Source organism: Somniosus microcephalus, chromosome 19, assembly GCF_052327205.1.
Source record: "Somniosus microcephalus isolate GS21.2 chromosome 19, FLI_Smic_1.0, whole genome shotgun sequence".
Classification (NCBI taxonomy): Eukaryota; Metazoa; Chordata; class Chondrichthyes; order Squaliformes; family Somniosidae; genus Somniosus; species Somniosus microcephalus.
In genome coordinates, this window is record NC_141005.1 from 75617152 (window position 1) to 75630606 (window position 13455).

Consider the following 13455-nt stretch of genomic DNA (forward strand, 5'->3'; position numbering starts at 1 on the left):
TGAGGCGTTATGAGCTTCCATAATCTCCTGGAACTTTGATTGCCTGAGGGAATCCAAGAGGAATCTCCTAGAGTTTTTCCAGAATTAGTTGCAGGTTTTTTGGCCTCTCCCAGGGGGTGGTGGGTCAAGATGCAACATGGCCGATGGATGGGCCTGCTGGCCTTCTCCTTTGCTTAGGCTTTGACTGACCAGATATTTTAAACATACACTTTTGAAATCCCACTTAAAATCCAGGCGAGATACTGGTGCTGTATTAAGACCGCAAAAAAGGCCAAACAAATGGCTGATAATTCTACAGAAACTTTCACATTGTAACTGCACTGCATTCACATACAAATGTATTTCAAAGAAACAGCACAAAGAGATATTGCACAGCCAATACACCAGTCCACAATTTCAGGCACAACAACCAATGAGACTTTCCCCACTTGCCAAATGACTTCAGTGGGGAGCTGACCTTCCTTACCAGGCAGGTCAGGGATTGGACCGCCTGTTACCACAGCAACAGCCGTCCTCCGCTATCTTAGCTGATCTCTATAATTGGCCTCAGAGCCCCTTGGGCGGTTGGGGAGGGGTTGTAAAGAGAAGGGGAAAAAAGGAACAAAAAAAGCCGAGTTCCCCCTCCCTTGGTCAGTGTCCAGCATCTCCTGCCAGGAGTGTATGCCGAGTTAGGGCTGGGCTGGGCTCAGCGGTGCTAATTCAGTCAATGCCTGGTGAGCAGTAGGCAATAACATGGGCACAGTCGTGGAGCTGTACCCAGCAAGGATGTCACGGAGGGGACAAGAGAGGGAAAATTAGATGTGATTATATAGTCAATCCTGAACAGGGATGCCCGACAAACTTTCTTCAATGGAATTAAAAGAAACCCCATCGTTAATTCAAAGGGGAAAAACCTAAAATAAAAGTTATGCCAAAATGAAATGAATGTTGGACTGCGATGGTATTACTGCTGCGAGTCCCTTTCTCTGATTAGTGCCAGAGGCGGACTACTGTAGCAGGGGATGGGGAGACAGAACTATAGAAAGGAGGCAATGGCATCAGGGTTTATGATGCTGCAACTCTCCTTAGCTATCTACGCACACAATCAGATTTCACCTGCATGCTGCATGTGTAGAGATGGGGTGATGGCAGGATTCAGCTTGGCTGTGATCCCTCCATGGTTGAATAGCCCTCAGTCACACTCCAGACTCGAAGAACAGTATCGTAGGCGAGGTACCAGAGGCCTGCCTGTGCCCTTGGAACTGTACAGCAGCAAAGTAGAGGGGAGAACATGAAGTTATTTACCAAACTACTTCCCATTCACTCCTTCTGCACAAGGATGACTAATCCAAGCACAATGCAAAATCCTGAACAGGATTCAAAATGTTCCCCAAACATCTGCTTTGTGATGTTCAGCACACCAGTGTCAAGTTTCACAGACAGAGAGCAGCACAGTCTGGGAATTTACATTCACTTCTGTGAAGTATGTTTGAGATCTTGGTGTGGACTTTAGGTGGCTGGGCAGCCAGTAATCCCAGTCCACGGAGGACTGGGCCGCATTAGCAGTGGGCTGCTGTCCAAGACGGAGCGTTCTGGTCCAATCCAAATGGCATTCAAGTCAACTCCACTTGAATAAACATCGGTGGGGGGGGGAATAGAATCAGCTGTGAAGGGTCCCTGCTCTCAATCTACATACTCAATGAAGCATGGCTACTTGGAGGATACAGAGATCATCCAGGTTGCTTTATTGATATTTTTGTCTCTTTAATCTGCTAAGTTTCCTCTCATGAAAGCAGATAAATCAACTACTCACCCTTTGAGACAAGGAAAGCACCCACCACTCTACTCCAGCTTTCAATGTTGAAATGCTAATAGAATCCTGAACATAGTACATGGAATCACAGCACAACCCAAACTCATCATTACTCAACATCCATCTATGCTGACTGTTAAGCAGGGAGGGAACTGGAAAGTGATTAGAAACAGGAACCCTGGCTGATTTTCCCCTTCCCTACTCCAAAGACAACAACGCCAACTGTTGTGGCACCAGTGCTGCTGCTGGGCTGAGGCTAGCTAACTCAGCACAGCCCAGGGGGGGGGGGAAGACGAGGGGGGGGGGGGAAGACGAGGGGGGGGGGGGAAGACGAGGGGGGGGGAAGACGAGGGGGGGGAGACGAGGGGGGGGGAGACGAGGGGGGGGAGACGAGGGGGGGGGAGACGAGGGGGGGGGAGACGAGGGGGGGGGAGACGAGGGGGGGGGAGACGAGGGGGGGGGAGACGAGGGGGGGGGAGACGAGGGGGGGGAAGACGAGGGGGGGGAAGACGAGGGGGGGGAAGACGAGGGGGGGGAAGACGAGGGGGGGGAAGACGAGGGGGGGGAAGACGAGGGGGGGGAAGACGAGGGGGGGGAAGACGAGGGGGGGGAAGACGAGGGGGGGGAAGACGAGGGGGGGGAAGACGAGGGGGGGGAAGACGAGGGGGGGGAAGACGAGGGGGGGGAAGACGAGGGGGGGGAAGACGAGGGGGGGGAAGACGAGGGGGGGGAAGACGAGGGGGGGGAAGACGAGGGGGGGGAAGACGAGGGGGGGGAAGACGAGGGGGGGGAAGACGAGGGGGGGGAAGACGAGGGGGGGGAAGACGAGGGGGGGGAAGACGAGGGGGGGGAAGACGAGGGGGGGGAAGACGAGGGGGGGGAAGACGAGGGGGGGGAAGACGAGGGGGGGGAAGACGAGGGGGGGGAAGACGAGGGGGGGGAAGACGAGGGGGGGGAAGACGAGGGGGGGGAAGACGAGGGGGGGGAAGACGAGGGGGGGGAAGACGAGGGGGGGGAAGACGAGGGGGGGGAAGACGAGGGGGGGGAAGACGAGGGGGGGGAAGACGAGGGGGGGGAAGACGAGGGGGGGGAAGACGAGGGGGGGGAAGACGAGGGGGGGGAAGACGAGGGGGGGGAAGACGAGGGGGGGGAAGACGAGGGGGGGGAAGACGAGGGGGGGGAAGACGAGGGGGGGGAAGACGAGGGGGGGGAAGACGAGGGGGGGGAAGACGAGGGGGGGGAAGACGAGGGGGGGGAAGACGAGGGGGGGGAAGACGAGGGGGGGGAAGACGAGGGGGGGGAAGACGAGGGGGGGGAAGACGAGGGGGGGGAAGACGAGGGGGGGGAAGACGAGGGGGGGGAAGACGAGGGGGGGGAAGACGAGGGGGGGGGAAGACGAGGGGGGGGAAGACGAGGGGGGGGAAGACGAGGGGGGGGAAGACGAGGGGGGGGAAGACGAGGGGGGGGAAGACGAGGGGGGGGAAGACGAGGGGGGGGAAGACGAGGGGGGGGAAGACGAGGGGGGGGAAGACGAGGGGGGGGAAGACGAGGGGGGGGAAGACGAGGGGGGGGAAGACGAGGGGGGGGAAGACGAGGGGGGGGAAGACGAGGGGGGGGAAGACGAGGGGGGGGAAGACGAGGGGGGGGAAGACGAGGGGGGGGAAGACGAGGGGGGGGAAGACGAGGGGGGGGAAGACGAGGGGGGGGAAGACGAGGGGGGGGAAGACGAGGGGGGGGAAGACGAGGGGGGGGAAGACGAGGGGGGGGAAGACGAGGGGGGGGAAGACGAGGGGGGGGAAGACGAGGGGGGGGAAGACGAGGGGGGGGAAGACGAGGGGGGGGAAGACGAGGGGGGGGAAGACGAGGGGGGGGAAGACGAGGGGGGGGAAGACGAGGGGGGGGAAGACGAGGGGGGGGAAGACGAGGGGGGGGAAGACGAGGGGGGGGAAGACGAGGGGGGGGAAGACGAGGGGGGGGAAGACGAGGGGGGGGAAGACGAGGGGGGGGAAGACGAGGGGGGGGAAGACGAGGGGGGGGAAGACGAGGGGGGGGAAGACGAGGGGGGGGAAGACGAGGGGGGGGAAGACGAGGGGGGGGAAGACGAGGGGGGGGAAGACGAGGGGGGGGAAGACGAGGGGGGGGAAGACGAGGGGGGGGAAGACGAGGGGGGGGAAGACGAGGGGGGGGAAGACGAGGGGGGGGAAGACGAGGGGGGGGAAGACGAGGGGGGGGAAGACGAGGGGGGGGAAGACGAGGGGGGGGAAGACGAGGGGGGGGAAGACGAGGGGGGGGAAGACGAGGGGGGGGAAGACGAGGGGGGGGAAGACGAGGGGGGGGAAGACGAGGGGGGGGAAGACGAGGGGGGGGAAGACGAGGGGGGGGAAGACGAGGGGGGGGAAGACGAGGGGGGGGAAGACGAGGGGGGGGAAGACGAGGGGGGGGAAGACGAGGGGGGGGAAGACGAGGGGGGGGAAGACGAGGGGGGGGAAGACGAGGGGGGGGAAGACGAGGGGGGGGAAGACGAGGGGGGGGAAGACGAGGGGGGGGAAGACGAGGGGGGGGAAGACGAGGGGGGGGAAGACGAGGGGGGGGAAGACGAGGGGGGGGAAGACGAGGGGGGGGAAGACGAGGGGGGGGAAGACGAGGGGGGGGAAGACGAGGGGGGGGAAGACGAGGGGGGGGAAGACGAGGGGGGGGAAGACGAGGGGGGGGAAGACGAGGGGGGGGAAGACGAGGGGGGGGAAGACGAGGGGGGGGAAGACGAGGGGGGGGAAGACGAGGGGGGGGAAGACGAGGGGGGGGAAGACGAGGGGGGGGAAGACGAGGGGGGGAAGACGAGGGGGGGGAAGACGAGGGGGGGGAAGACGAGGGGGGGGAAGACGAGGGGGGGGAAGACGAGGGGGGGGGAAGACGAGGGGGGGGAAGACGAGGGGGGGGAAGACGAGGGGGGGGGAAGACGAGGGGGGGGAAGACGAGGGGGGGGAAGACGAGGGGGGGGAAGACGAGGGGGGGGAAGACGAGGGGGGGGGAAGACGAGGGGGGGGGAAGACGAGGGGGGGGAAGACGAGGGGGGGAAGACGAGGGGGGGGAAGACGAGGGGGGGGGAAGACGAGGGGGGGGAAGACGAGGGGGGGGAAGACGAGGGGGGGGAAGACGAGGGGGGGGGAAGACGAGGGGGGGGAAGACGAGGGGGGGGAAGACGAGGGGGGGGGAAGACGAGGGGGGGGGAAGACGAGGGGGGGGAAGACGAGGGGGGGGAAGACGAGGGGGGGGGAAGACGAGGGGGGGGGAAGACGAGGGGGGGGGAAGACGAGGGGGGGGGAAGACGAGGGGGGGGAAGACGAGGGGGGGGAAGACGAGGGGGGGGAAGACGAGGGGGGGGAAGACGAGGGGGGGGGAAGAGGGGGGGGAAGACGAGGGGGGGGAAGACGAGGGGGGGGGAAGACGAGGGGGGGGAAGACGAGGGGGGGGAAGACGAGGGGGGGGAAGACGAGGGGGGGGGAAGACGAGGGGGGGGAAGACGAGGGGGGGGAAGACGAGGGGGGGGAAGACGAGGGGGGGGAAGACGAGGGGGGGGGAAGACGAGGGGGGGGAAGACGAGGGGGGGGGAAGACGAGGGGGGGGGAAGACGAGGGGGGGGAAGACGAGGGGGGGGGAAGACGAGGGGGGGGAAGACGAGGGGGGGGGAAGACGAGGGGGGGGAAGACGAGGGGGGGGAAGACGAGGGGGGGGAAGACGAGGGGGGGGGAAGACGAGGGGGGGGAAGACGAGGGGGGGGAAGACGAGGGGGGGGAAGACGAGGGGGGGGGAAGACGAGGGGGGGGAAGACGAGGGGGGGGAAGACGAGGGGGGGGAAGACGAGGGGGGGGAAGACGAGGGGGGGGGAAGACGAGGGGGGGGAAGACGAGGGGGGGGAAGACGAGGGGGGGGAAGACGAGGGGGGGGAAGACGAGGGGGGGGGAAGACGAGAGGGGGGGGGAAGACGAGGGGGGGGAAGACGAGGGGGGGGAAGACGGGGGGGGGAAGACGAGGGGGGGGAAGACGAGGGGGGGGAAGACGAGGGGGGGGGAAGACGAGGGGGGGGAAGACGAGGGGGGGGGAAGACGAGGGGGGGGAAGACGAGGGGGGGGAAGACGAGGGGGGGGAAGACGAGGGGGGGGAAGACGACGAGGGGGGGGGAAGACGAGGGGGGGGAAGACGAGGGGGGGGAAGACGAGGGGGGGGAAGACGAGGGGGGGGAAGACGAGGGGGGGGAAGACGAGGGGGGGGAAGACGAGGGGGGGGAAGACGAGGGGGGGGAAGACGAGAGGGGGGGGAAGACGAGAGGGGGGGGGAAGACGAGGGGGGGGGAAGACGAGGGAAGACGAGGGGGGGGAAGACGAGGGGGGGGAAGACGAGGGGGGGGAAGACGAGGGGGGGGAAGACGAGGGGGGGGAAGACGAGGGGGGGGAAGACGAGGGGGGGGAAGACGAGGGGGGGGAAGACGAGGGGGGGGAAGACGAGGGGGGGGAAGACGAGGGGGGGGAAGACGAGGGGGGGGAAGACGAGGGGGGGGAAGACGAGGGGGGGGAAGACGAGGGGGGGGAAGACGAGGGGGGGGAAGACGAGGGGGGGGAAGACGAGGGGGGGGAAGACGAGGGGGGGGAAGACGAGGGGGGGGAAGACGAGGGGGGGGAAGACGAGGGGGGGGAAGACGAGGGGGGGGAAGACGAGGGGGGGGAAGACGAGGGGGGGGAAGACGAGGGGGGGGAAGACGAGGGGGGGGAAGACGAGGGGGGGGAAGACGAGGGGGGGGAAGACGAGGGGGGGGAAGACGAGGGGGGGGAAGACGAGGGGGGGAAGACGAGGGGGGGAAGACGAGGGGGGGGAAGACGAGGGGGGGGAAGACGAGGGGGGGGAAGACGAGGGGGGGGAAGACGAGGGGGGGGAAGACGAGGGGGGGGAAGACGAGGGGGGGGAAGACGAGGGGGGGGAAGACGAGGGGGGGGAAGACGAGGGGGGGGAAGACGAGGGGGGGGAAGACGAGGGGGGGGAAGACGAGGGGGGGGAAGACGAGGGGGGGGAAGACGAGGGGGGGGGAGACGAGGGGGGGGGGAGACGAGGGGGGGGGGAAGACGAGGGGGGGGGGAAGACGAGGGGGGGGGAAGGGGAAGAGGGGGGGGGAAGGGGAAGGGGGGGGGGGGGGGGGGGAGAGAGAGGGGGAGTTGCGATGCCGCATGGACCAGGAATACCTCTGTCCAAAAAGGAGAGCAAGGGCTCAATTTAGTATTTTGTACAGAGATAATAAAATAGATTAATTGCTTAATTCTGAACTTCGACATTACTATAATTTATTTCAAAAATTAGTTTAGGATGTCACTTAATTTTTAATTTAAATAGCACATTCATCTTTCTAACAATTAGAGTAAGTGGACTGGGGTTACTTAAAATACTTGATTCTCTGGTTAGTTAAAAACCACAGTGCGCCATTCTTGAATCAGCCAGTACTAGAATAACCCCATTTATTTCTCTTGATGCAGATGCCAGTTTCTCTCCTTTTTGAAAGCTCCAAGGCACATTCTAACATACTGCACACTCTCTGCCCTCTGTTAATGTCTCCCCTTCCATCAGCTTGTGGGAGGGAATTACATTTCAGGGCCATGCGGACTAGGGTCTGCAAACTGCTCCCACTAATGCTCCTTCCGGTGGGCCCATATCTAACCTCTACTTAGCACTTCCACATGACAACAGCAGGAATAAGGAACCTACCTGGCCAAGGCAGCAAGTATGTGAAGTTGCATTTAACCACAACACTGGAGGACTGAAGCACTATCACGCTTGAAGTTTTTCTCTATGTGCATAAAATCAAATATTGACATCATGGCTAACAATGATCTTATGGAATAGACTGCTGCCTCGGGCAGTGGATGTTGGCTATGCTAGAGACACGGGAAACAGGAGTCAACCATTCAGATCCGAGTCTGTTCCGCTATTCAATTAGATCATGGCTAATCTGTATCTCAACTCCATTTACCCGCCTTGGTTCCATAGCCCATTATTCCCGGGCCTAGCAAAAATCTATCAATCTCAATCTATCAATGCAGAGGCATTCAGAAGGGAAATGCATCAAGTCAGTAAAGAGCTGCGGGATCTTGGTTTGGGGTAGGCAAAAAAAGTTAAAATCAGGTCCCCAAATAGGACTCCGATGAATGAGGGGCAAGTAACTTCAGCACCACATTCTGCTCTTGTACCTGCCCATTAGTTGTACTGACAAGAGCAACAAGCAGCACCTGAATAGAAGTGGAGTTCAAGGGTTTGCCTCTCATCCACCTGAGTACCTGTCAGCTTCCCACAGCACAAGTGCTTACAGGACATTTGATTTTGAAACTGTAGGGTGCGAGTTCACACATCACTCATCCACCAACTGTAACATTGACAACCCACCGCAATCGGTATTGTGCAAAGAAATGGAGTCAAAGTTCGGGAAAACCTGATCCTTGGGAACAAATGATATTCCATGCCGCTTCAGAGCAGCAAGTTATGCGATCGTACAGAATAAAGCCATTTCTCTTGTTCTGCAACCATGTTTTTTTCCTCCTGCTGTCCTAAAGGCACCTGCTCCTTGCTCAGCTACAGTTCCACCATTACCAGTAACCCTCTGGCACTTTGCCAATGTGGCCACTATTCATATGTGAACCTGGACAGTGAGGGTCAGTGGGCTATCTGACCACTGGATAGGTTGGGGGGGGGGGGGGGGGGGAGGGGGGAGAAGCATCAGAGCAAATCCAGATTTAATCTTCATTTAACTCTCAACAAATGCACGCTACCAGAGGTCCCAGTAGAGTGTTACCAGGAGTGGTAACCCTGGGTGACTTTCCCCACAATAACCTGGCGGCATCGAGTTCTGCACCGCCACTCAAGCTTTCACCTTGGGATCATAGCCAGCTCAGCTACTTGATAAGCTTGCCGAGCCAACGAGTGAACTTGAATCATTTACTTGAAGGCAGCTTATTTATACTGAACAAGCATGGAGGGCAAGGAGCGAGGTTAAAGTTTGAAATGGTGTTTCACTGAATAGATGCACAGCAAAAGCAGCTAGTGAATTAAAATAAATACTCATTGGTAGCCTGGTGCCCCCTTGCCCTTTGAGCAGGCAGTCCAGAGTATTGGGATCCAGTAACTAATACATTACAGTCAAGAGCATGAGTGTCTGGTTGTGATGGCGAATCCGATTGGATTATGGACCATCCCAGAACCTCAGCAGACTACACATTCCAAGTGCCACCAGCCTCTGGTTGTAAAATGTTGACAGAATTGGGATCGAGTGCCCTTTCTTCCTCTCCAAAAAGGAGATAAAGAGCTGACATTACTGTATAGAAGGTGGACGAGCATGCTCCTTGGAGAAAGAACCTAATTAAAACAAAGCTATTTCAAAGTTCCAGCTCCATCACGAAAGAGGGGGTGGCAGGTGCCATTACAACATGCCAAATTTACATAGGCCGGGTGTCAATAAAGTGATGCAATAGACTCAAAAAAGGTAGGTTTAAGCATATTATCTGAAAACTGAAGAAAGGTGTGCAAAGCTAGCTATCCCTGGCCTTTGGAAAGGAGCGATCAATAGAATCATGGGAATGAGAGAGACACGCTGGTCGGTTGTCAGTCAAATGGCGCTGGTTAAACTAAAGCTGGGATCTTTTGATGCAAACTGTTTTAGTGATGTTGGCGGAGGGATAATCACAAACAGATTATCTGGTCCTTATCAAATTGCTGTGTGTGACCTTGCTGTGTGCAAACTGACTGCAGCATTTTCTACATTAGAACAGTGATTACACCTCAAAAGTACTTCATTGACTGTAAAGCATGTTGGGATGTCCTGAGGTAGTGAAAGGCGCTATATAAATGCCAGTCCCGTTTCTTTTTCAATCCAGGTCCGTACAGGCTGCATTTAAACAAGGAATGCTAGCTGTTAAAATGCAGATAAACAATCTGAGGCTCAGACCAGGTATGGAGGGAAAGGGGATAAGATTTAATTAGTGATAAGCAGAGGGCTGTCAAGAGAAGGGAGGGAACAAAAGGGAAAATCTATGCAGGCTCAAAGAAAGGGAAGTAAATTATATAGGGGGGAAAAAATCAGCTAAAAGCATTGAATAAAAACACTTGAGGCAATGGCAGTGACAGGATATTATGTCAGGATGGTCAAAAGATGCAAGTGAAATCATTTTGCAGGAGTATGTTAAAGGGAAGGTTAAGAGACTCAGCCTTAGATTTTTGCAATGATTTGGATATGAAGGAAGTTGAGTGGATATCCCAGGGAAAACACAAAATAAGATTGTCTGGTTTGAATTAAAGGTAGAAAGGAAGACTTGCATTTATATAGCGCCTTTCACCACCACCAGACATCCCAAAGCACTTTACAGCCACTGAGGTTTTAAAAAAATTTTTTTTATAGTGTCACTGGTGTAATGTAGGAAACACAGCAGCCAATTTGCACACAGCAAGCTCCCACAAACAGCAATGTGATAACGACCAGATAATCTGTTTGTGATTTTGATTGAGGGATAAACTTCTGGCCAGGACACTGGGGATAACTCCCTCTTCAAAATAGTGCCACCTGAGAGAACAGACCTCTAAGGTCTCATCCAAAAGAAGGCACGGTACCTCAGACAGTGCAGCACTTCCTCAGTACTGCACTGGAGTGTCAGCCTGGATTTCTGTGCTGAAGTCTCTGTAGCGGAACTTGAACCCACAACTTTCTAACTCAGGCAAAGGTGCTACAAACTGAGCCATGGCTGACATGTTTAACAAGGATAAATTCACATCTCGGCCTAGTTTTTGAATAATTAGAATAAAACCCATGATACAGCATCAGTGAAGCCTTTAAGATCAATACAATTACATTTATCTAGTAATCAACTGAAGGACCAGGAAGAACATGCGACTTTAAAACAAGGATGAATTGGAAGAAATTAACTGAAAGATCGGTGTTGAATATGCAAGAAAAATATGTACGCCACACCCAGAAATTAAGTGCAAATTTATCAAGCACAATACAGCAATAAAAATGTAAGTGAAACAAACAAGGGTAGACAAAGATTGCAGGGGAAGAGGGTGGAAAACACAAGACCATAGGCTTCAGTTCAAACAGGTCAAAATGCAAGTGCAAAAGGGAGCCAACTGATGGGATAAAGATTGCAGAGATCAGTATCTAAAAATAATCTTTCACTATCTCAGTTGCAGGGGGAAATATTAAAAATTCTTAAATGGGACAATGAAGCCAAAAAAGAAAATTAAAATATTACACATATTTTCTAGAAGTCTTCAAAAAATAACATTAACTTGCTATCCAATATTTGTAGAACACTTAATATCCTAGAGGATTTTGAAGTTGAGACCAACAAATCCTTTGGGCCAGTTGGCATTATCTGTGACAGTGATTAAAGGAGGACGATAGCAAAATACTGCGGATGCTGGAAATCCGAAATAACAAAAAATGCTGGAAAAACTCCGCAGGTCAGGCAACATCCGTGGAGAGAAATTGGAGTTGACGTTTCAGGTCGAAACTTTTTCAAAACTGGAAAGAAAAGAAAATAGATCGAAGGCAGGGCTGCGATCGAACAAAAGTAGTGAAAGAGACAATAAAGGGTATTCAAAACCAGACGAGATGGTAATAGGCCGGTGGAGACAAAAGGCAGCTGAGATTAGGTGTGAAGTGTACTGGCAGGTAAGAGACAGCTGCCAGGTCGGAGAGAGAAACAAAAGGAAAGGAAGGGGGGGGGGGGGGGGGGGAAGGAAGACCCAAAACAAAGGGGTGGAAAAAATTATAAGTAAAAAAGTAATAGGGGCCGAGGTTATGATCTGAAATTGTTGAACTCGATATTGAGTCCGGAAGGCTGCAAAGTGCCTAATCGGAAGATGAGTTGCTGTTCCTCGAGTTTACATTGAGCTTCCGTGGAACAATGCAAGAGGCCAAGGACGGTGAGGTCCGAGTGGGAATGGAGCGGTGAATTAAAATGACAGGCGACCGGAAGCTCGGGGTCACCCTTACGGACTGAACGGAGAACGTTTGCTGGACATCAACTATCATCCCAAAGGAAGCATTGAGCACTGGTGAGGTTTCATAGCTAGAAGCAAGCAAATGCAGAACCTGGGATTTAACAAAGATGACAAATCCCACCAGATAACTGCACGCCAATCAATATTCAGAATTACTTTAAGGGGTACAGGAGGGGGCAACTGGCCCAAGTACCACTTAGCTCCTGATGACTATCCATGCACCTCTGTTGGAAGGGTGCAGAAGGGGACAATGGGCAAGGACAAGCTTGGGCTTGGCTGTGATGCTCCGCTCAAAGAGCCTGCCAAAACCCACTGTCTGGGCTCATACGTAAAAAATGGCTACGTTGATCAGGTTCTGGAGAGCTCTCAGCATGAAATGAGACAAAAAAGGTTGCTCATCTGAAGCAGCTTGGGAAACAACGCCGAATGCAGAGAAAAGTCAACAGAAATTCTCCCAGCAATTTTTAAAATGTGCTTCACAGATGATATTTCTATTTGTAGCGCGTTTTCCTTTCCACGGGGATTTATCATTTCAGGCCACCCTCTCAGCGGACTGCTCCAATAGATGTTTTTACACTATAGGAGTGCACCGAGCAGCTGAGGCGCAGCTCTCCCTCACGCAGCTGTAGTCCGAACACAAACAAGGCAAGGTTCAGGAAGCCAATGGCATTGTAGATCCACAAAAATGTAGATGACCTCTAACATTATGCTGGAACTGTTCTCTGAACACCTCATGCAAGGATTCTACAGGATGTTGAATACTGCAGTTTGCAAATGAGGATACATCTGCCTCAAGTAGTCAGTCTGTAATGGGGCTATATAGAGACCAGAACAAAAACAATATGAACAAGGACAGTAGCACATGCAGTACACTCTCCCGAGACTTCAACAACAACATACAATAGAGTGCTGACATCAACTGTGGGGGCAACTGGCAAGAACTTCCATGATGATAGTCAGATCAGCAGCCTCATTTGTCCTTTAAAATCATTAAATTCAGATTTTTTTTTTAATAAAAAGAGCGAATCTGTCACACTGCACTACCTTACACATCCCTTCTTTTCCTCAATAATCCCACATGAATCTACAGTGTCACTGGTATGTCAGCCAAGTGTAACGATGATCGTGTGAAATTTTTACACTGCATCCACATGATTCCTGAACACCACTCAGCACTGCAATGAGCTATTTTGTGCCTGGAGGAAGCATCTGGTGCTGTGAAATACCGCTGGTCACAGGTCTCGCTCTGGTGGTGGGAGCAAGATTGAAACAAGCATCACCCAGTATTTAAACATACTGGCAACTTTTCCTGAGGCACATCAGTACCAATACACTCAATAAGCCTTTCCTGCACTACCCACAATTGGAGAAAACAAAAGACACGTATTACTTCCAGTAAGAGGACATTTCTAAAAATCTATCGACCACACAAGGCACCACTGATTATGCATCTTTTGGAAATGTTTGTTAGATTAGCTAGTTTGCATATCAATTTCTCAGTTTGAAACTTTAAAGAATCAAGTGCTCGTCACTGCAATGAAGTCCCGTGATGATAAGATTTCACTTTAGCATAGTATGTTTTTGACAGTTCAAGTGGAAAGTACATCATTATAGATTTACTCACAGATCTC

General features: G+C 54.9%; 1 protein-coding gene across 2 annotated transcripts in view; it reads right to left on the reverse strand.

Moving 5' to 3' along the window:
* The window catches only part of crkl (CRK like proto-oncogene, adaptor protein), a 64372-nt gene that overhangs the window by 25933 nt on the left and 24984 nt on the right, over positions 1-13455 (reverse strand). The gene's annotated exons all lie outside the window — the stretch shown is intronic.